Consider the following 25,092-nt stretch of genomic DNA (forward strand, 5'->3'; position numbering starts at 1 on the left):
GTAAAAATTCTCCAAAGTGATACAAGGTGATGCAGTTCCTTAAGCTCAGAAAATGTGCATGTTTATTTCCATTAACCAAACTCACGTTCTGTGGAAAAATACTGTAAGACAAAGCTTAAAGAAGGAGAAATCCATGTTGGCAATAGTTCAGTAGAAACAAACTGTCTGCAACTTGAGGAAGAGGAACACAGGAAGCTTGTACTTCCCTGAGAAAGGAATGAGACAAAGGATGGAGTGGCACAGAGGTGTTGCAGTCATGCTCTGTTTAAACAACGGAACTTATGGAACTAAGCCAAAGGAATGGATTAACCAGTGACCACATTGTTTCATTAACTCAAAAATACATATTGCCTTTTACATCCTTGCACACACTAATAGAGTAAAATCTGTATATGCTTTACATGTTTGACTCAAGACACTCAAACTCCACCTAAACATTAAATGATGTCAGCTGAAACCTTATCTTTTTCCCACAGTCAACAATGTAAATAAAGCTGAAGAGGGAAGGGAGCTTAGAAGAGACTCCACTTTTGTATCCTGGGATGGCTGGTGGGCTCTCTCCATGTCCTCTCCCACAAAGAGGCCAACTGGGTAAGTTTTATTCCCTGGTAATACCTCTGTTTATTTATTCTGATATCAGGGTATGTAACAATGGCAGTTTCTGAACTTCACTCTGTTGCAGCATTCCATAAATCTCACTATATGTGAATCTGTCACTCTGAATGTGACCAGACTTACGGTGCTGAAACAGCACCATTTGTGAATTTGGGATCATGAAAGTTATAACATCTCCAGACTTCTAGTGCTGAATTGGTTGCTCTAAAATATTATCTGTGAATCTGTATGGTGAGGGTCTCCCAGGGATTTGGACAGATAGATAACACAGAGAAGGGGAAGATCTAACTTCTCCCAGAGCTGTTAGTAACGCCATTGACTTACGAGTGCAACATGCCTTATTTGAGGTGACAATTGCTTTGCATCTGCTATATTTGGAGCTCTGTAATACAGCTCTTTAAGACTGAAAACATTCAGGGCCAGCTCGTATCTTCAGCCCTGCTATAGAAAGCTGTAACAGCCAAGATGCTGTATGGTGGTATATAGGTACCGCACACAGCGACAGCCTGGCAAAAGCATGGGGAGAAGCTTGCATGACAGCTGGCTCTATCTAGTCACATTTGACTCATTTCATAACAACTGAAAAGCCTTATGTTGAAATATTTGTAAGCAAAATCCCTGGTCTGTTAAATTTAGTTAAAGATAGTGGCTGCAAGCTGAAGGCATAGCTTGTGCAGCAACCCAGAAAAACTTGTTAGGCTTTGAAAAGAAGCACATTTAATTGAATCAGAGAATCACAGAAGCATGGAGTCATAGAACTGCAACGTGGTTTGGGTTGGAAGGGGCCCTTTAGGACCATCCAGTCCAACACACCTGCAATGAGCATGGTTTGTGATGTGTCAGGTTGTGTCTTTGCATCCATACTTCTTCCACCTGAAGAGACAAGCTGGATGTTGTGCTTCTACACCTCCTGAAGGCAGAATTATGTGGCACAGCCAGTGCTGGGATCCCCCTGACAAACAGCAAGGCCACACATACAACTGTCTCCAGCACTGAGAAAACCTCTACACTTTGTTTCCTTCTGTGTGTTGTATGAACGCATCACTGTCCTGACTCATTTACTTCCTGGCTATGACTAAATAATTGATGGACTTTTTACACTAACCACAGTTTGGAAAGGCTCCTATCATCTTTGGGACTTAGAGACCTGGATGTGCAATGCTGCTACAGCAGTGAAATGGTGGGAGAAATGCCAAATTCTGCTACGAGGGACTGTGTCTCTGCAGGCCCCTCTTGCAGGGGAGGTTGCCAAGGCAGGAGCCCCATGGGCTTCTCTTTGCTTGCTTTGTGCAGGCAAATGTTGAATTTTTTTTGTGGTGCACAGAGCAGGATCCTCCTCTCGTGGAAGGGATTGGAAGAAAAAAACCTCACTCTTCAGCAAGTAAATAACTAAGAGAAAAAGATCACATTACAGCCTCCTGTCAGGATGTTCTTCTTGCCATTGTTTACAAACTTCAGGCGTCTTTACTGCTATTTTTTTTCCCATGAGATGACACCTGGGAACCTAAAAGTGTCAGACTAGATGTCTGGAAAATTTGCAGGCTGCTTCAGGACACTGATTTACATTCAATCCAGTCTTTTCAAAGAAATAGGTTCTTCTGAAAAGTATAAAGCTAAAGTTACCTCAACAACACCAGAAAATGTCATTTTCACTAAACCAAAAGGAATGCGACTGAAGGATTCTGTCAGTCTTGAAACTTCTGGTGTATTGAAATTTTCTATGGAGACCTAACTACTATTTCCAGCAGGAAATAGAATACTATAAAAGAAAAAAAAAGCTTGAAGAAGGATGTAGCATCATCATCATATCTTCTGCTTAGAAGTCAGATAAGCTTATATTTTATTTGACTAATACCTTTTGCAAATGGTACAACACCAATGGCACGGATATATTAGGAAAAATTCTTTACTGTGAGGTTTGATGAGGCCCTGGCTGCCTAGAGAAGTTGAGGATATCCCATTTCTGGAAGTGTTCAAGAACAGGTTGGATGGGTCTTGGGGCAATCTGGATTAGTTGAAGGTCTCCCTGCCCAGGGCAGGGGGTGGAATGAGAAGATCCTGCTTTCCAGCACAGGCCATTCTATAATTCTGTTATTCAAATAGAAAAAGACTTTCCTCTGCTCTCTGAGCCCCAAAGTCAGTATTGGAAAGAAATTATGGAGAGTGCCAGATTTCACCCATTGGCCTATTTTGCCTTCTTGTACTCCTTGGGAGTGAGGTGCAGAGACGGCACCAGCTTTAAACAGCTTTTTTGCATTCTATACTTTGAATGTATCAAGCCATTTCTTCACCATGCAGCTCCATGATGAGTTCTGGGGGAATATTTCTTTTTGGAAGCCACACACATTTCAAAGCTTTTATAGGTGCATCACACTTCTCTACACTTCTTTTTGGACATGTGGAAGAAAAGGAGAAGTCATTTATGGCTCTGCAGTCTGGGCCATCAGTGTTATGTTAGATGTACCCTGGAGCCCTTTTAACCTACAGAATTGTTTATAAGTTTCCCTCTGGAACCTTTTACTGGTAAAAGATAAAGACAAATGTACTGCTTCCAGCAGAATTTTCCTTCCCCTTTATCTGAAAGTAAGACCAGAGAAGTGTATCCATCATACCTTTTTCTAAATATACACACATATAGACATTTAATCTGAAAACACTTCTTTCAGAGAATTGAAATGTCTTATTTTCTGTCTGAACCAGTAACATAAAAATACTTCTCAATAATATATTTACCAGTCTTCAGTTTCAGCATTTCTAGCCTCTCAGCTTGGTGATGAGGTGATCTAACCTGGACATAAGCACATACTGAAGCCCTTTAATATGTCTATTCCACCACAGCTTTGGGAATTTCCTGTCCCTCATTTTGGGGGGAAATTATGATCATAAGAAATGCTGTTTCTCTGGTCTGTGGACCTACAGAAACAGGCAGCACTGCTGTGCAGGAAAGGACATAGATCCAGACACCAAGGACACAGATCACAGAATGGCTGCTGCTGGAAGTGGCCTCTGGAGATCATCCAGTCCCTGCGTAAAGCAGATTCATCTCTAGCAGGTTGCACAGGATCATGTCCAGATAGGGTTTGAGTATGGCCACAAAAGGAAACTCCACAACTTCTCTGGGCAGCCTGTTCCCATGATTGGGACCCTTACAGTTTAAGATTTTCCTGTGTTGTGGTTTCTACCCGTTGCCTCCGACATGTCAGTGGGCACCACAGAAATTAATCTGCTCCCTTCCCCTGCTGCTTCTTCTCCCACGGCCCTCACCTCTCATCCCATGTATACACTGGGCTGTTCTGGGAGATAAGGGATTTGTGCAGTCTCAAAGCACACAGCATCTCTGAATCATCCTCTGTATCAAGATACAGAAAAAAGTTATTTTTCTCTGGTCCTCAGCCATTTCCTTTGCTAAGTTTCACTGGACCAGCCCAACAAGGGGGAGAATCTTCCTCCTTGTTGCAGACAAAACTCTCATAACCATAACCATTTAATATGGGCTTTGGTTCCCAAGGAGATGAAGACCAGTCTGACCCTCCACATTTCTCTAGTGGTAGAGCTCACCATCAGGTGTTGCTTGTTTCTTCCCTTGATCTTTAACTCCACACTGGAGATTTCGTCCCTTGAGCACACATCTTCTTCTAGTACTGCCTTTTAAGCAATAACTTTAAATCTGCTGGCTTGTTTTGATTTTTTTTTATTTTCACTTCTGGTCCTGTGTTTGCATGCCTGTATATATGCTTGGGATTTTATATATATATATATATATATGCCTTTTATTCTTTTCCTTTTGCATTTCTATTACAAAGTCTCTAATGTGCTGTGCTAAAGGTGGGTGGCTTTAAAAGGGGCTGATTTCATTAGGTTTTTATTGTGTTTAAAATGCGATTCCATTTATTGTGCTAAACACTTGACAGCCTTTGTCACGTCATGTCTCATGAAGGCACTTGGAAATGAGCGCACACATAGAAAGCTGTATCAATTTCCTCCCCCCCAGTCCCTCCCCAAGCAATATAGGTTTGTTTCTTTAGCTGGCACTTAATCCTTCCAAACTTGGCCCCCTTTCTGAAATTAACTCATCGAATAATGGACATGCTCCATTAAAATGATGAAGATAAAAAACTCTGCCAGTGCCTGACTTACTAAGAAAACCATCTCATTCTCAGGCCAAAAGAACACACTTGAGCTGTGACAAAGGATCTGTGTAATTGAGAGCCAAGACTCCCCTCTCATTTATTTCCACAAGCTGGTATTCTTTGACTGTCCACGTTTCTTTTTGTTCTTGGGAAATGGGTCATGCGTTTCTAGTGGAAAGATCTAAAATTAAAAATAAATTTTTAAAAATGTATGGTGGAAACTTCCAGAAAGATTTTGCTTCATCTACCCAATGACTTGTATGTTTTTCACATACATTTGTTGTATTAATATTTTAATTTACTGACAGTTGGTGCTTTGGTTACAGATCCAGACAGGGAGTCAAGTTCACGTATGTTTGGTTCCCAACTCTGTGACTGACTTAAAGTGTATTATGAGGCAAGACACTTATTCCTTGATTTCTGTAAAAAAAAAAAAAAACAACAAAAACAACAAACCAACAAAAGTAGCACTTCTCCATGTCTGCTGAGAGCTGAAAGGAAAAATAACTAATACCTGTCAAGAAGCATTACTATTCATAGGCTGCTGTGATGAAATGCAAGTATACAAAAAAATACCACGTTCAGTCCACATTAACAAAAAATACATTTTATCACTAAGCAAACTTTTGACCATGATGGAGATGAAAAGCCTTGCTTTTGTATTAATCCAAAACAGGAAAGCTGGGCCCAATACCTATGTGGGATCCTTCTCCCAGAGAAACTGTGTATTAGAGTAATGGCCCCTGACCTGTGTGTTGTAGTTTGTATTCTGCCCAGGAAATGTTCTGACTTTCCTCATGGACGTAGAAAATTAAAACCCCTTAAAACTAAGGAGGCTGTGGCTGTGGTCCAGGTTGGCAGGGAGAGCAAAGAAAGATGCTGCTCACATTACTCACTCATTGCTTCTGCCTATGAGCCATAAAGGCTGAGAGCTGCAAGGACAGAAAATCCAATAATGGTAGAAAAAATAAAAGCCTGTGAATTAAAATTACCCCAAATACCAAAAGTCAGATGGAGTAGATATCTTGCTAGGCATCAATAGGCACAAGAGTGTCCTCTGGATTAATTTTATCTGGTTTTATACACTTTAAGGCTATAAAAGAGGATTATCTCATTGAGTCTGACCTCTGGCATAATGCAGGCAATAAAAAATGTATTCAGTTGCTGCTGCATGGAGCCCACTAATTTGTGTTTAACTAACAGAGTTATTTCAATGGAGCAGTCCTTCTTGGCCTTGAAGATTCAGTGCTGGTAGAGTCCACTTCTCTCCTGAGCAGACAGTAATTGCAGCTTGGCAAACATTCAGGGTGGGAGAAATGCACCCTTGCAGCTGCTTCTCCAGGCACAACCCCCGTGGCAGCAGTGGGAGTGCAGTGCCCACTGTTGGTGCAGGAGCCACTGCAGGAATTTAGGAGCGGTCCTCACCCTCCCGTGTCCCTGTGGCACCTCCTTCCACCTGCCAACATAAGCATTGTGCAAACGCTCCCCCGGCAGGTTCAGGGAGGTGGTTAAAATTAAATCAGTTCAGTGCTCGGGTTTTTGTTGGCTGGGTTGCACAGCAGGGTAGGGATAAATGATGGGAGATCTTTCAGCAGCAGTGTTGGTTTATGCCATTCCAGATTAGCATACGTGAACCTGCTGGTTTGTGTTATTTGGTCATTTCTAATGATTTCAGGTCTTTTTGCAGCTGAGTGGTGCAAAGAGGCTGAATCTCAAGAAGCAATGCCACCCAATAAACTATTATTATCATAAATTAGTATATTAAAGGAAACATATCATGAACTGGGTATTACTTTCAATATTTGGCATACCAATTAATCCATACATAAGGTTCCATGAAACAAAACAGAATTGTTTTCTCTAAGTGACAGAAACACAAGTCAAAATGATATTCTGTACACATGCCGAAAATTCACTTTTTCTTCATACAATTTAAAACTGAGTATCATCCTCCCTGTCCCTCCACTTTTGGGTCTCATGCAGTAACATGTTCCCAGATGTGCAGTAGTCACTCTTACCTGTTAACACCAGTCCATGCCATGAGCATGGCCTAGAAAAACGCACAACTTTCTACATCATTAGATCCTCCCAAATAAGCCCAGTTCTTAGCCTACATGTTGCTGATTGCAGAGCTGTTGCCTCCATTTCTCTCCCAGACAGAGCCCAAGGCAAAACAAGATGAGTGTCAAACTCCATGTTCTTGTAGAATTAAAAGACACAAGGAAGGAAAGATGAAGCTCAGGTAAACTCCATGCTACTTCAGCATCCAGGAGAGGGAGAAAATCAAAATTATAACCCATGGCAGCACAATAAAACAAAAAAAAAAGTGTCCACCATCATTTACTCTCCTTTCTGTATTATTTTAAATTATGTACACATATTTTCTGTGACTGTCACCAGAGCACTCTGTGGTGTGCTACTGGCCCACCTCACTGGATAATTGACCAGAAGTATGACTCTTCTCACAGCTGGATTTAGTTATACTAAAGTAAAAGATTTAATCAGTTTTGAAGTAGGTATCTCAGTTCTTTCCTCTGTGAGTATAGACATGTAGTCCTTTCCCTCAAGCTTTACCCACCTCAGATAACTGCAACCCCTTCTGCCCCTCAGTGCACCTCAGGGGATTTATCTAAAGCTACTGGTTATAGAAGATGATTATTTAGATATCTCAGTTTAGTCACCTATCTCTTAGATGACTGGTCAGATTAAACTAATCACATTTGATGAGACTAATTGTAAGCTTAACTCCAAGCAAAAAGCCTCACATGCATTTCGTGAATTATTTTGGCATCAGGCTGTCACAGCAGAGGCTTTTTTTGTCTTTCCCTTTTTTTTCTTTTTTGAGCATAGAGGTGGTTAAAATTTCACTCGTTATGAGTTTTCAATTACACGTTTCATCAAGTTTCCATGGTAGAGGAAAATTGGAATTTTTAGCAAATAAATAACCTTGGGGTTTGACCAACAGTGCAGGACAAAAGTTCTTAGAAATATAAAACTTGGTTTAGTCATTTGTTTGTATTTTTATACATCAGCTTTACCAAAATATACGAATCATTTTATTATTACTATTGATTTTTCTTTACCTTTGTGTATGGATTTCCAGAACAGAGATTAAGCATCAGGGGCAGTGCCCTAGCAGAAGACAGAATGATGTTTTTCAGCCTGAAGACAAGAATCCTAATTATAGGACACAATTTAGAATCCTGTAGCATTTTTTTTTAATAGGAAAAGGTATTAACCTGATGATCCTGCCAATCCCCAAATGAAGTGCCTAATTTACTTTGTTCAGGAAATATTGCCTTCCTAATTAAACTTGTTATTAGTTCGTCATGTCCCTTTCTCCTGCCTTGAATGTTTGCTTTGAAAGGATTTCTGTTTTGGTGTTAAATTTGTATTTTTGGTTTATAGCCTGTAAGAACTTTGGGAATATAGAATGAATACAATGTTTTCTTAGGTTTTCTTTATTATTATTGAGTGATGTCTGTTGAAGCATTGTGCCATGTCAACCCTCTGAGCACAGCTTGGAAGAGGAATGTATTGGCCATCATTAATTACAGGTAAAGGCTGATGTTTCAGGGCATTAGAGAGGATCCAAATTGTGTCTGTGTCATGCCACGTTCAGCCACCACTTTTTGCTAATGCAGGCTGGCAGGAGCCACCCTAAAAGGGGGTTTTCCTCCCTGACAGTGGATTCCCAGCTCCCTCCAGAGCCTCGGTGCTCCCTTTCCTGCTGGGTTGTGAGTGGTCCTTTCATGGTGCTGGATGTGATGGGCTGTGACACCTCTCGTCTCAGTAAAGAGCAGTCTCAAGCAATACTGGGACAGGTCACTTAGAGCCTGCCAGCTGGAAGAGAAATAGGATGGCAGTGATGGAAAGTCTATTTTTATCAGTTCTCTGAAGTGCAAGGTACCTTACGGTTCATGATGGAGGCTAAAAAGTCTAATACTCTCACAGTTAGGTGTTATCCCTTTCATTCTAGTACAACCAGATGATTTCATATGGTGCAGCTTCTCATCTACTGGAACACAAAATAAAGCTGTGAAGAAAAGCTCTTTTAACCGCTCCAAAATGAAATGCACTGTTTATTTGTCATATAGAAATGCAGAATCACAGACAAAAAAAAAAAAAAAAAAAAAGTTTGGATAAGCCCTCTAAGATCATCAAATCCAACTCTTCCCCTAGCACTGTCAAGACCACCACTAACCCATGTCCCCAAGTACCACATCCACATATCTTTTCAATCCCTTCAGGGATGGGGACAACACCACTGCCCAGGGCAGACCCTTCCAGTGTTTGACAACATTTTCCAATAATAACAATAACAATAACAATAATAAGAAGAATTTCCAATCTAAACTCCCTCTGGTGACACTTGAAGCCATATCCTCTTGCCTTTTCACCTCTTACCTGAGTGAAGAGTCCCCCTGGCTGCAGACTCTCCCCCAGCTGTCCCCTCCTGTCAGGAGCTGTGCAGAGCCACAAGGTCCCCCCTGAGCCTGCTTTGCTCCAGGCTCAGCCCCTTCCCAGCTCCCTCAGCCTCTCCTGGGGCTCCAGCCCCTCAGTGTCTCTCTTGTCCTGATGACCCAGAGCTGTCCCCAGCACTGGAGGTGCCTCAGCAGTACCCTGGCTGGCACAGCCCAGGGCCATTGGCCTCCTGTCCCCCTGGGCACCCTGGGCTGTGTCCAGCCCCTGGCACCAGCACCCCCAGGGCCTTTCCCAAAGGGCCCTTTCCAGCCCCTCTGCCCAGCCTGGGGCTGCAGGGAATGGTGTGACCCATCAGAACCCAGCATTTGGCCTCGTTGAACCTCTTAAAATTGGCCTTAGACCTTGTACCACGGACCATCCCCATCCCTGCTCCTCCTGATTCAATGGTAAAGGGGTCAATCTGTTTACCACCTAATCTGTTGACCTGACATGCGCCACCAAAGGTGTCTGCTGCCCTGACTTTGTGTATTTCCTCTTCCCTCGCATGCTTCAGCTGTTCTTCATAGCACATTAGAGGATTGCTGTCTTTATTAGTCACCGATAACACATTAATACATTCCTTCTCCTATTACCTCGGACACTAATTTGGTGGAATTGGATACTGACAGTACATTGATGTTGTTAAGGTTAATGACCCAGAGATTTACAAGAGAAGTCACATTAGAAGTCAAATTGATTGTAATAATTGTTTCACTGAACAGTGTCAACATTAAGTACAGTATGTTGTGCTGTGCCATTCAGGGAGGCCCTGTGGCTGTTACAATCACTGCAACGCTGTTGACATCCCCTCCTTACAAGACAATCCACGCTGAAATACATTTAGGTAAATGCAGCCCTAATAAATGGATGCCTAAGACGTTCTAAGACATGAGACACTGTGTTTCCAGCCTCTGCACATTATTTTGCCTCCAAGCATATTTTGTGTTTCCATTCGCTTATGAGGAGATCGTTGCTTTTCTCAGGCAGGGTTGAGCAGAAAGCAAAATTTGGTGGTTATTGCCTCCTTTTGGCCTGAGTTGTGAGGCAGTACATAGCAATTCTGCTGTTCAGGCCTAAATTTTTCTCAGACAAGGGACTACTTGGCAGTTCAGATGCTCTGAAATTAAGCTGCTTTAAATATTTAAGCTTCAATATAGTGGGTGAAAGAATTTTTCTGTTAACATTGCTCTTGTATTGACAGTGGCATGCAGGAATTTCAGATGAGATGCCGTGAGAATCTCACAGACATGTCACCCCTGACCAAAAGGATGTGTGGCTGCCTCTGTGCAACTTATAAAACAATTACTTGTTATTTTTCACGCTGTAGATCTCATTCTTTCCCTTGCCTGTTACTCTGCGCATTGCTGCTCCTTCTTTCCCTTGCATTTTTCCCTTCTTACTCAGGATACTGATCCTGCAGCTGCAGGAGTCACTGCTGAGTGCTGAGTGTCACCGTGAATGGTGAGATGAAAGGTGCTTGTCATGCTGGGGTCCTGTGCAGTCATCCACACCCCCACGGGGTTTGACTCACCCTGCTCCCGTCGTGTCTGCTCTGACTGCAGGGTGATCACGACACTGCTGATGGTGCTGAGCTATGACTAAAGCTCGTGTCAGGAAACGAACCCCTCATGCTTCTGACTGAAGTTTCCTTCACACGTCTCAGTTTGTTTCTCAGTCTTATTTGCAATATCTCAAGACCTCAACCAAACCGTATATTTTCCCAAGAAAATTCAGATTTTAGCAACAGCAGCAAATGTTCCATGGAAAGAGGAAAGCTCTCAGTAAAAAACATGTGTCTGCTTTGGCTCTGATAATACACACTAAATATATTCACCCTCCCTTCTTCCTTTCTCCCATTCTCAGCTTGTCTTCTTCCACAACCAGTTTACATGTTGTAATTATGAAATGATCTCTGAGGTCTCTTCCAACCCAAACTGTTCTATAATTCTGTGTTTTATTGTCTGCAACATTGATATATCAGCTAGTCACCTCTGACTCCTCTTCCAACCAGTGGGAAAGATTAAACAGCTTGGCATGATTAGTCTCAGCCTAGAGTGGATGAAGTGCAGCCTAAAATGGAACCAATATGCTTGGTTCACAGGCTCTAAGCATGTCTAAAACTCTGAGCAGAGTAAAACCTACAGATTATTGTAGGTAGATTATCACAATAATTATTTTTGTGATCATGGACTGAAGGGAATTCATGTGACCAAGAAGGGCAATGGCCCCTGGGCTGTGCCAGCACAAGAGTGTCCAGCTGGCCCAGGGCAGGGCCTGTCCCTGTGCCAGCGCTGCTGAGGCACCTCCAGTGCTGGGGACAGCTCTGGGCCCTCAGGACATGAGAGACACTGAGGGGCTGGAGCGTGTCCAGGGCAGGGAACGGAGCTGGGGAAGGGGCTGGAGCCCCAGGAGAGGCTGAGGGAGCTGGGAAGGGGCTGAGCCTGGAGCAAAGGAGGCTCAGGGGGGACCTTGTGGCTCTGCACAGCTCCTGACAGGAGGGGACAGCCGGGGGGTCGGGCTGTGCTCCCAGGGAACAGGGACAGGAGGAGAGGGAACGGCCTCAGGCTGGGCTAGGGGAGGTTTAGATCAGATATTGGGGCAAATTTTTTCATGGTAAACGTTGTCAAGCACTTGCACAGTCTGCCCAGGGCAGTGGTGTAGTCCCCATCCCTACAAGGATGGAAAAGTTGTGTGGATGTAGCACTTGAGGATGTGAGTTAGTAGTGAACAAGCTGGATGCTGGGTGGATGAACTTGATCTCAAAGATCTTTGGAACCCTTAATGTCTTTTATGTTTTTATAATGGAGATTGTGGTTAAATTAATCTGCTTTTTGTGCATAGATTCCTAGACTAACCAGGTTGTATTGTGCTTTCTCTTTGTGCCACACCTACCAAAAATGTGGTTTTCCCATACTCCTTCCTAGAAAGGCAGCTCAGTTTATCTCATGCTGCAGCAGGGTTGTGTTTGTTGTGTGATGGGGCAGGTCCAGTGCACCATTTCTCATCAAGCAGCTTCATTGCAGGCATCAACATTTGAAGAACTGCCTCATGGATTTGGTATATCTGTGAGTGCCACCACACGTAAGAAGCAAACCCAGAAGTCGTCGCATTTTGGATCTCAGCACTGTTTATATAACACATCAATAACATGCCAAACACTGTCTTTTGCTCTGTGCAGCATGTTGTACAGCTCGCTCTCTGCACCATGGGCTTGTTTTGTGGATGATGTGTAAGCTGGGATATTACTTTTAAAATGTATTTCAGTGGCATCGTGTATTCTGCAACAGGCCTGTCAAAATACAGTGTCAAGCTCTCATATGTCACATAAAAACTGTTTGATGTTCTCCTCACTTGAACTCCTACTTTGCATTATAATTAGGAGAGATCTTGACTGGGTGAACTTGTTAGCTTTTTGCATGCACAAGCCTAAGGACACTTTAATTAAAGTCAGAGGGAAGCTTGAAAGCACAGGCAGCAAGACAAAATATAATAAGACTAAAAATAACCTATTCAAAACTGCTGTAGAGAAGGCAAGGGACAGGACATGTCACAAGCAGGGAACATTATGAACTGGGGGAGTTGAACCATTCCTTCCCCAGCAGTAGGACATAATAATTATAAATATAAATCATGCTGTATTTGTTGTCATATTACAGCACTGGAAAAGCAGAATGACAAAATTACTGGCCAGTAAAACTGTTTGAGAAAATGGGTCCTTGGGTTTTGGTTTTTCTGTGAGATCAAAATTCTTAGTGTTAATTATTTTAGAGAGAAAGGGAGTTTCCCAAAACAGTGTTGGGACAAAAACCAAACCACAATTTCCTTTTTTAAGTTTGTGGAAATACTCTTTAAAAATTTACCTTTACAGAGAGAAGAAAACATCAGAACCATCCTGAAGAAATATTTCAATTTTCAAATTTTCTAATTTTAGTCCTCTTGTGGAAAATCAGTCTTACAGCTAATCTAAAAATTTTCACATATAAAATACTAGTTTTGTTCCTTTTAATAGGTAAAAGAGGAGATAATTATGCCATGTCTTTTTTTTATCATTTTTGCTTGAATTTTTTTTTCAATCCAGAGCAAGCATTTTACCCTTTTGCTGATTTTTGAGCAGTCTTAATTATTTTATTCTTGCCTAATTATTTTGTTCTCACCTCTCTCCTTCAGTGATCATATATCACAATTTCTTTCTAAAAGAATAAATTAGACAGTGTGAGTGCAAATTTTATTTTCCAAAGCCTCAGATATAGATACCTTACACATTTTCTTTATTCCTCTTTATCTCTTGTACAGTGGCTATGGCTCACACATCAGTGGAGTAGAAAGGTATCCTGTTGCATGGCTTAAATGTTCCTCCTTGTACAAGTCCCGCTTGTATGAAAAGCCCAAGGTTCCAATAATTCTCACTATAACTGATTATTCAAGATGGGAATCAGTTCACAGATTTTCACTTTTTCAGAACACTGCAGCAAATCTATAGCCTTGTCCTTATTCAAAACAGCTTTGATGTCACCATTCTCTGACTTCTAAACTCTTTCAGAATGTAGTATTGAATTTGACAGTCCTGTACACCTCCTTGTATTTTTCCTTTCTCATATCCTTTTACAGCTCATTCTTGTGCACCTTATTTGCAGATTTAAGCAGGCACAGGTTGAGGCTTTAGTTTTCATCTTCTGTGCCCTGGCTTGTTTGGGATTGGTCTTGGCTCTGCAGGTTCAGGATCCACTTCCATTTTTCCTGTTCGAAAGCTCTCCTTCAGGGTATGTTTTAGTTCTTATTCTCTTTGTCTTCTTTTGTCTGGGGGAAATAATGGGATATCATTCCTCTAAAAAGCAGTGCTGGAGGGTCCAAGAGGCAAATGCATATTTGCATTTGTGGTGGGAGCGCTGCAAGGCTGTACCCAGCGCTGCAGATTTGTCCTCCCCAAAGTCTTTGACAATGACTTTAATGACTTTTCCCTCCTTCCCTTTACCAGGAAAACATTGCCACACCTCTGTGAATCTCCCACAACAGGTTAGTTCCTGCTTGTTTCCACAGGAAAACAGGCAGTCAGAGCCCTGTCTGGGAGCCTCTTTGAGTCACTCATCACTGTCTCTAGCTCAGCATTTATGTATGTATGTAAATCCACCTACATCCGTGCATAACCCACAGAGGCAGCGTGACAGAAGCTGTGGCAGGTCACAATCACAACCCCATCTGTTCCCAGCAGCAACTCTCTGAATATATTTGAAATTTAATACAAACAAAATTGAGACAAGATTGGGACCGGCTGAGGAATGAGGCATCGTACACCTCAGACGCCCCCAAGAATAGAATTGTTATACCAAATACCTTCTCAGGAAGGTATTTTTTGTTTATCATTAGTTTTAGGAATTTTAAAGTGAGGATCTTCTAAACTCATTCAATGTCTTTGAATCCTTGTTATGTCAACATAAATAATAATAAATTTGTTTCATAAAAGAGTTACTTGATTCACCTAAATGATGTCTCAAAACATATCAGGGGAATAATTTGGAATGAAAACACTTCCCTGGAAGTGTTCAAGACCAGGCTGGATGGAACCATGAGCAACCCACTCTACTGCAAAGTGTTCCTGCTTATGTCAGGGGGTGGAATTGGTTGAGCTTTAAGGTCCTGCCCAACTCAAACCATTCTGTAATCCCATAACATGGCTAAAAGCCATTAATTCAGCGTGAATTCAATGTATGCTACCGAGTCTGCAGTGTCATATGTAATGAAATAAGATGTATAAAGTTACTTCCTCATCTAGACAACTTTACACATTGGAAATATGAAAATAAACTAGCATATGAGATTCTGATCTGGGGGAAACTAAAGAAAACATGAAAAGATATGGAAATCCTCTGCCAAGCTGGCTTATATGTGAAAGATATTATTATTATCTACCAAGAAATACATCCAGCTGTCAATGCACTCTTCTGTTAGAGCTGACAGTCACATAGGAGAAGGCCAAGTGAGCTCTCAGAAATGCTGGAAGCATTGTGATATATGAATAAAGGATACATAACACCCCTGCAGAGGCAGTCAGATTATAACACCGTGATCACTGAAAGCAGAGGCTATCTTGGGAGTGTAAAACAGGACAAAAACCAACCCTACAAAACCACTACTGGGGTTAAATATGGTCAAGGAAATCAGGAACTTGGTCAGCATCCTTGGTACTTGGGCAAAAGCAGAGCAGGAAAAGAAAAGAGACACCTTAAGTGCAAATCCTTGAAGAAGATAAATAGAAGCAGGACAGGGAAGAGACCATTTCATTCCAAGCTGTTTGAAATATACTTGGACATCTGGGAAAGAGAAGATCTGCTTTACACAACTACTGGAACAAGGCAAGCCATCTAGTAGTTCAGAAATCAAAGTATCTCAAGATATTTAATTCAGACTGCAATCCTGGCTTTCTGGCAGGGACTTCTGTTAATTATATGAGAGTGAGAATTTGGTCATATCACATCTCCATACTTAAGTCGTAAGATTGACATATCAAATTCATAAGTTGCTCATAAATGAGCTCAAGGAAGTCTTTGACAGAAGCCTGGTCCAAATTTCAATATTGAATTGTAGAGGCTTTGCAATGCCAATAGCTGGAAATTTTGTTGAGAATGGCTTAGTTCTCCCCTGACAAGACGCATATTGTGAAGCAAGTTAAAGTATTTGAACTGATACAAACTCAACATTTTAACGTATTGTGAGCTGTAAGATTGTGTCATTCAAACCTCCAGTTACTCTGTTCCCACCAAACCCAAGACAAAACAAAAGGGAGCACAAATTAATGAAATGCACTCTCTCACAAGACATGATGAGCAGGACGTTAAAGGAGAAGAATTCTTTTGTGACTTCAAACTTCCTGAGAGGTCTCCAATAAGAGCCCATCCAGGAGGCATCTTGCTGTCACAGGAGAAATTCACACTTAACCCCACTGCAGGGTACAGTGGGTGAGTCTTTGATATGGAGGAAGATAAAAAACAACCCTCCAAGGGCAGGATGGATGGTGCTTTGAGCAATCCTGCCTAAGGGAAGGTGTCCAATGGAAGGGGCTGGGAATGAGAATATCTTTAAGATCGCTTTCAACCCAAAGCATTCTATGATTTTATGAACTTTCAGAGAACTGTGTCTTAGATCTGAAGAGAACTTAACTCTGCGCATCTTGGGAAGTTCCCTGTTCTATTATGGGAGCCAGAGGGAGTGGCACCGGGATTTGTTTAATTAAGTTTGTGCCTCCTACTTTATGATGTTTGCAAGTATACAACTGCCTGCTTATACCCAGAATATAAAATGAACATAAAATAAACTTCTGTCACTGCTGTGAGGGTAATATTTTAGAACTGGGCTGCAGAGGTTATTTTGTCTTATATTAATAAAGTCATTATGGATTTTACCTAGTTCTGAGGGAGTGTTCAATCCAGTCATTCCTAATGGTATTTAAAAGGCTAAAACTCTCAAATAAATCTTCAGAAGAGTTAACTTTTATGTTTAAATTATATAAACTATTGTTAGGGACATGTTTTATTTTTTAACTCTTCTTCAAAATGTTTTTTTTTTTCTTCTTTAGTTTAATGCTGGGGGTTTTTTGTTCATTGGTTTAATGCCTGTGTTTCTGTTGACAATCTATAGCCATAGAACAGAAAGATGGAACTTTTCTAGAGAAGCCTTTGGCTTCTTTTAGCACTGACTTCATTCTATTCTTTCCTTCTCTTGGTGACATAAAATTTACTCCAGGACCCTGTTGGAAAGGTTTTTTGCATGAAACAAATCATCATCAATCACAAATCTCTGAAGGGTCTCAGGAGAGAAATAAATGAGTAAATAAACAGAAGACACTCCAGCAGATAAAAGGCAATGAGGAAGGGATCAGGCAGTGCAGGTCAGAGCATTTGCTGTGGTTTGTGTGTGACAGGGATGTCACAAAGTGGAGGGGGAAGACAATCTGATGTAGCTGGATGTGGTGATCTGACATGGCATGGCAAATGATCTCTGGGTGCTAGAGAGGCAGAAATACTGGGAAATCACCTCCTCAGGAAAAGCCTGGGATAGTCTGTTTTCCTTAACATGGTACAACTCTTCTTCTTCACTGTCCTTGTTTTCCTGCTTGTGAGAAACAGATGGACTGAGTGTATTATTACCCTTGCTGCCTCAAGCATTGAAATTTGGATCTTTGAGCAAACAAGAGGTCTTGGAGGTTAAAACATTGCCTCTGTACAATTAATTTTGATCAATATTCCTTTCTCGGGAATTCATGCATCTATTTTTTATGTTGTTATTCTCTTCAATGAAATCCTCATATATCTGATGTTTTCTTGTGTGTGTGTGTAAAGGGAAGGAAGGGGAAGTCCTGAAGGCCAGCATGTCCATGCCTGGGAAAAATGAACACTGACCCAGAATGACTACTGAAAACCCTTGACACTTCACTATTGGAATATCAGTTTAGATTTTATTTTGCGCGTGGGTCAGCAGCCCTCAGGATCTCTTTCCCCTACTTTGAGAGGTGATGACAACACCAGAGTTAGGAGCTCACTTTTGGGGGTGCCTGGTAAAGGAAAGGAGGAGCAGACTCAGCTCTTTTCCCCAGACTGAGAGGTCAAACACCAAACCAATATATGTGAGAGCCTCTATTTTGTCTTAATCAGTATTTAAGGTCATTAAGCTAATTTTCCTTACATTTTGTTGAGTGCGGACTAGAAGTGAACAAAACAATTATAACCACAGTGCAGTTGACCCATGGAAAATTGTAAAATAGTGGTATATTCCTTAAATATCTGGTTCATACAATTTCACCAAGAGATACATTTCTTGGCTTTACCATAGCTTTCCCATGCGACTGTAAAAGTTTGACCCCAGTTTCTGAGTCATTAAAATGATTGAACCATTCGCCAGCTACAGCACAATTTTCTTTCCAACTTAAGGTTTTTTGTATCCAGAACATAAAGTATTTGGTTGCAACAGGTTTTCAAATTATGATAAAGAATATAATAAATGCATGAAGCCCATAGAGCATTTTTTTCTTTCCTATTCAAGATGAACTATTGTCATCAAATACTGCAAGAAATACTAATTAGATTGACTTTTATTACTTTTTGTGTCTATTGGAGCAAGACAGAGATCATCTGAGCCATTTCTCCTGGAAGTTTATGAGACAAAAAAAAATTTTGGTATTTTTAGATAGAAGTTGCATAAAAAACACTTTATAAGTGAGCTTATTGGGTTCCCACACATACGTAAAGAGAAAGCAAGACACAGAAATATTAATCATTTTGTCAGGAAATCCATAATTCTATAGCTATACTTAAAGTGAGAGCAAGTTCAGCAAGTCACAGGCTTTCATCAAAGTCAAAAAAGCTTGAGAAATGGGATCTCAGTATCAGGGCTCTGCAACAACAGAAATGGAACTAGAGAGTGATTATCCTTCTGTTTCCAACCCCCCTTCTTCCAAGGAAATGAAATCTTCAAGACGAAAGGATTAAACTGCAAACTACTGGCACAGAAATGGAAATTTCTTCCTGATTATGATTTGCATATTTTCCACATACACTTTATCACGTCCAGAGCTTTTGGCAGCCACGCTCAAGCCTTTGATGTGGGTCAGCAGTTGGTAGGGGCCAAAAGAGAGGAGCACTGAAGACCCTTTGGCTCCTGGCAAGTGCACCAGGCCCATGAGAATGGCAATAATCACATTAGAGCGTGGTCACATTGAAACGGTCACACTTAAGTAAGTGCAGGGAAGTTACTGAGCCTAAAATGTCATCAACTACTTTTATAGTCCAGGTTTCTGCCTTTCAGCCTTATTCTTCTAATGGAGAGGATAATCTTCATGATTGATACTTGCCTCGATATCTCTTAGTTTCACCTAAGTGATCAGTTTGATTTAAACCAAAAGGATAACTTTCAAAGTTTGAGGCTAAATATGTCAAACAAGTTTAGAAGAGATCTCTTTTTTAGCAGTGGCTACAGACATAAAGCTCATTTCTGAATCTGCATCGGTGAAGTTCTGAAATGCTTCTAAGTCTTTCCTCTTCAATATTAGTGTTCTATGGAGGGGATTTATTCCTTTGCAACTCTCCATATTAAATATTAAATTGTTGTTGTTTAGATTATAAAACAATGCCTAGGGGTGTATTTTTCTCTCCCATTCTCTAATATGTTTGGAAAATAATTGCATGGACAAAGACAGGCCTAAAGTTACAGCAAGGTCATAAAACTGAAAAACAACACAAATTAAATAATTCTTCTTCACCTTAACTCATCCTTTACTTGAGTTCACACAGAGTACATGCCTTCCTGAAGGTCCTGGAGGAGAATGTGTTTGTTATCCATCAGACTTGAGGGAGAAGGCAGCAAAATAATGTACACCAGAGGGAGAAAAATCCCATTCAAGAGAAAACCTTCCATGAAAATAAAAAAAAAAAAAGTCTACCAAACTACCAAAACCAGCTTTGTTTTGTACAAAGCAAAAATACTGCAGGTGAATTAATCTTCAGTAATGTGTCATGCACACAGGTGGTGAGAAACTGCATGAATGCTATTTTCTTCACCTTTTTCATTCCAGTGAGGGATTAAAACTCAAAACCTCAAATCCATTTGCAAATTGAAGTGAAAAATACATCAGTGCACCCCAAATGAAGAATTTTTTTAACAGCTTAAAAATTTTACTTTCTCTTAAACTATTTTAAACTACAGAAGTAGTCAAATTTCAACACAAAAATATAAGTAAGTGAAATTTCAAATATTTCCTTTCTGTAAGTGTCCAAAAATGGTATTTTGATAGTGTTTAAATATTTGACCAGAAAAACCCCACCTCAAATTCAAACTGACTCACTAACTCATTCCTTCAGGCTCCAGGGACAGGTAATTCTGTCAGCTGAGATCCCAAATTTTCACAGGTTCACAGACTACAATTCAATCTCCTTACATCAAAATATTTTGATACATCTTTTCCTTAGTATTAGCATTTTAATACATCCCATAGAAGTTATCTGAAATTAGTCAGACTTCAATTGATTTCATTACTGCAAAAACATTTCTGTGCACCCAACATTTTCACACACCTATGTCAAGGGCTCATCTGTTTGTAGACAGACCAAAGTGATTAACCCATCTATAAATCAATGAATGGGAATTAGCATTAGTTTAGGCTAAAAAAAGCCAAGTACAAATTTTTATTGTGCAAGGTAACAGATGTATTTTGGTGCAGAAAAAAAGTACTTGGTCATATTAAGACCTATAGCGAAGATGCATGGCAGTTCTTGTTCAGCAAAGTTAAATATTATTATTTTTCTCTGATTTTAATGTGCTGCTAAGAGTTATTCTTTCCTAATATAGTTTAAAAGTAGGCATCTCATTGAGAAACAGTGAGAGCTTTGCTTTTACATTTTCCACCAAGTATTCAGGGAAAATCATCAGGACATAAGACACAATTATGGAAAGAGTAGTTTCTTATCAGTGAACCTCTACTAAGGCCTGTGAGTAGATATGGCATTGGTAGATACGCAGGTGTGAGGGAACATAGCTTCTTCCCCATCTCTCCATCAAACCTGTCTGCTCCAAAAGGACAGTGTAAATACTTGATAAATTTTAACAGACTTGGAGGTCCGTGCTGTAGTTTTTGTCATGTGCTAAAGCAGGACAAAAAAATGGTGCACAAAGCCCACTCAGCTCTAAGAGTTAAATAGAGGACTTTTGGCTATATTAACAGTGTCTTTGTATATTTCAATAAGATAGTAGCCTTTTACCTTTTTGTTTTTAATCCTTTCAGTGCACTGCACTAAACCACTGTACTAAACCACTTGAATAACTTACTTGACTTTCTTTTTAATTAAAATAGTACAGACATGCATTTAAAGCACAACAGTGTCCTTTCCAAGGTTGTATACTGTGATTATGCACTGCCTTAGGTGAGGGAAGGACATGGGACTGTCATGTATCATTTTGCCATCTAATTTCTGGCAAGCAGCACTAAATTGTCAGGAAAGAGTTCATCTTCATCTCCAGATAAATTCACCTCAGAAAACTGTATGCAGAAATAAACAGAATGCATGGCATGTTGTTGATGCTGTTTTCCACAATGCATAATATCACAGAATTACAGATATATAAAGTCATGGAATCACAGAGCAGGCTGGAAGTGGAAGGGGGGGGACACTAATCTGGTGGGATTAACAGAGGGATCTGTCACTAGTGGGATTCCACAAGGCTCCATCCATGGCCCTGTGTTCTTCAGCACCATCATTAATGATTTGGAGGCAGGAATGGGAGGGATACAGGGCAAGTTGGCAGACAATACAAGACTGGGAGGAGCTGTTGGCTCTGTCTAGGACAGAGAGGCCCTGCAGAGAGACCTCAACAAATCAGAGATGGAATATCACCATCCAAGTGAGGTTCAACAAGGGCAAGTGCCAGATTCTGCGCCTGGGCTGGGGCCACCCTGGGTGTGCAGACAGACTGGGGGATGAGATCCTGGAAAGCAGTGCCATGGAAAGGGACCTGGGGTCCTGGTCAGTGGCAAGTGGAACTTGAGTCAGCAGTGCCCTGGCAGCCAGGAGGGACATCCCTGTCCTGGGGACATCAGGCCCAGCATCACCAGCTGGGCAAGGGAGGGGATTGTCCCACTCTGCTCTGGGCTGGGGCTGCCTCACCCTGAACACTGTGAGCAGTTTTGGGTGCCTTTCTCTATATAAGATATCAAACTAGTAGGTAGGATCCAAGAGAGGCCATGAGGGTGGTGAAGAGCCCTGGGGGGAAGGCCTGTGAGGAGGGGCTGAGGGCACTGGGTCTGTCCAGCTGCAGAAGAGGAGGCTGAGGGGAGACCCCAGGGCAGCCACAGCTCCCTGTGAGGGAAGAGGAGGGGCAGGATCTGATCTCTGCTCTGTGACAGGGACAGGACCCCCAGGAACGGCCTGAAGTTGTGTCAGGGGAGGTTTAGGTTGGGTACCAGGAAAGGTTCTTCCCCCAGAGGGTGTTTGGGCACTGGAACAGCTCCCCAGGGAATGGGCACAGCACCAAGGCTGCCAGAGCTGCTGGAGCATTTGGACAATGCTCTCAGGGACAGTTTGGGATTGTTGGGGTGTCTGTGCGGGGCCAGGAACTGGGCTGGATGATGATGTGGGTCCATTCCAGCTCAGGACATTCTATGATTGCATGAAATCCTGCTCTCATCCTTGTGCTCTCAGAGATATATATATATACACATAAAAAGTGTATGCATATATATATGCAAAACATAGGAAAAGGTACTTTTTATTAAGTGGCAAAAACTACCAAATTCAGACCATCAGGCTTTAATGCTTACCTAAAATTAAAATTTAAATGAACAGTTTTCCTTTACTTTTTGTTGTTTTCAATCAAACATCTTTCTTTGCTTATTTTATCATTTGAGGAAAGTGGTTGGCAGTCAGTGCAGGAAGGTAATTTTTCACATAAGGCTTTTTTTTTTATGTGTAAAATGTACTGCACAGGAGACAGAACTCAATACATTACCTGAAACTGGAAAAGCCTTGACAGAAAAGTTCCCAGGCTTGCAGAACACTTAGACGTCTGTTATGCATGTACAGATCAACCTCAGCAAAACACTGCAAAGTTAAGCACCTGCACAATCCTAGCAGATATAAATGTTTAGCTAAAGGATTTACAAATCTCAAATTTCAGGACATAAGACAAGCTTCTTAGGAGAGAGATATGAATCATATCTACATAACAGAACTTTCAGACACTGTAATCGTTGTTCCTGGTAGAAAAATGCTACTTAATTAGAGACAGATGTTGAAAATTTTGAGTTATTTGAAAATGTCATGAGCCAAGTCTTTCAAAGAAAATAATAGGTTACTTGTGGGACTCTTATCTTTTTAGAAATAAAGAAAAATAGAAATGGTAAAACTACACTTAAAATATGTATTTCTTTTCTCTATTCAGCACTTTTGCTTCCTTTGAGCTAGGCTGAAATCCAGAGAGTATGATTAAATATAATTTTGTCATAGCTGGGAATCCTCTCCTGGAAACACTGGCCCTGTAATGAACAGAACTGAAACAGGAACTCACCAAAAGAAATGTCTCTCTAATTCCTTGCTATTTCACCCCATTAAATCCCTGTGTATTCTCCTTTGCAAAACTAAAAGTATATATATATATATTTTTTTTTCGCTCTAAATCTTTCCCGCATGGTCTTTGCAGTCCTGGTTATTTCTGTTTGACTCCAGCAAAGTGCTGCTGCTCTGCCCCTTTGGAAGACCCTGTTCTGATCTCTCTTTATTCACCAGTAAATATCTTTAACCCTTCTTTTTCCCCTCACATTTCCCCAAGGAAATAATGCTTTGGAGTTCTTTAAATTTACTTGCCAGAATACCAGGAAACCATTTTTAGGGTCCTATTTATAGTGCAATCAAGCCATGCAATGTCAATCCCTTTGCAGAATGAAATATTTATGTGTCATTATCTGTGAAAAAATTTAAAGAAAGATCATGGTTTATCCCAAAGACCACTGCTGAAACCCGTTTCACAGAGTTGAGGTGTACTCAGGCAGCAGTGCTTCCCACTGAAGGATCATGCCTTCCCTTTCACCCACAGGAAGAACCATCCTTTTTTCCTGCTCCTCCCCATCACTGGATGTGCAGCCATCTCCAATTTAAATGGAAATTACAGGATTGGGAGATTTTATTCTGTTATCTTTTAAATTTTAGCAGAATTCACAGTCATGTCGTTTAGACCATAAAATTCGAAGACCTTGTCCTTGTTGGTATTGTGCTTTTTGTTTTGCTTTATTTTAACTCTGTAAAATACCAAAAACACCTGCAATACACAGAAACACGCAGCTTATGTTAACTGCTTAGCTGCAGCTGAATTCTACCTCATAAATGGTGATTTGAGTACATTTAAAGGTACAAATATACACAGAAATTTTGCAACTGGTCCTGCAATCCATGACTGGCAGTCACTGGAGACCAGGACTGACTCTCAGTGGGAACTGGGCATCTAAACCTGCTTGGATTACACTCAATGTTATATCAGCTTGTTCATCCTGGGACTGAGAAGGCTCTGAGGAGACCTTCGAGCGTCTTGCTCTTCCACATCCAAAGGGGCTCCAAGGAGAGGGACTTTGGACAAGAGATGGAGGACAGGACACAGGGAATGGCTTCCCATTGCCAGAGGGCAGGGATAGATGAGATTTGGGAAGAAAGTGCTCCTGGTGAGAGTAGGGAGGCCCAGGGTGCCCAGAGCAGATGTGGCTGCCCCTGGATCGCTGGGAGTGTCCATGGCCAGGCTGGACAGGGCTTGGAGCAATCTGAGCTAATGGAAGGTGTCCCTGCCCATGGTAGAAGGTGGAAGGAAATGGTCTTTAAGGTCCCTTGCAACCCAAACCACTCTGTGACTCTATGATTCCATGATTTCCTGACTTATTCAGACCGCACTTCCTAAAGGCAGAGATGTACTTGCTGCTTTACATCCCAGTGAATCTGAATTGCCGACGTGTGAGAAACTTGTTTGTTTCTCATGGCCTAGTTAAGCAGAATGAGACACTCAAGGCTTTTGGGTGCATGGTTTCAGCTTGTTTAGGGACTAATAAAGTCAATTCCATGTCCGGGTTCTGCTGGCTTTGTGAATTCAAGTCCGTTCTCACTTGGGCTGTTACAAGGCTCAGTTACTCATTTATTTCAAATGCCTGAGGAAATTGTTCTGGTATTGCCACAGGCTGACAGTTGTCTGAACTATCCAAGAATTATTTTGTTGTTGAAGATTATCATGCTTTTAAAAGAACTCTAAGTATTCATGTTCAAAGAATCTGAGTAGAGAAATGCCAAAGATGCCTGTCTGAGGAGATTTTTGGACGAACCACTGGGAAGATGTGAGGTGGAGATAAAATATGGCTTTATTTTTGTAG

The 25,092-nt window shown here is 41.2% G+C and overlaps 1 long non-coding RNA gene across 1 annotated transcript in view; it reads left to right on the forward strand.

Moving 5' to 3' along the window:
• Nucleotides 1-569: 569 nt before the first annotated feature.
• LOC115948235 overlaps nt 570-25,092 on the forward strand; it is a 39,293-nt gene continuing 14,770 nt past the window's right edge. The window contains exon 1 of the long non-coding RNA XR_004082078.1: nt 570-591. This is a non-coding gene — a long non-coding RNA (uncharacterized LOC115948235). The remainder of the gene's footprint in view (nt 592-25,092) is intronic.

The sequence above is a fragment of the Geospiza fortis genome, unplaced genomic scaffold (assembly GCF_000277835.1).
Source record: "Geospiza fortis unplaced genomic scaffold, GeoFor_1.0 scaffold488, whole genome shotgun sequence".
Lineage (NCBI taxonomy): Eukaryota > Metazoa > Chordata > Aves > Passeriformes > Thraupidae > Geospiza > Geospiza fortis.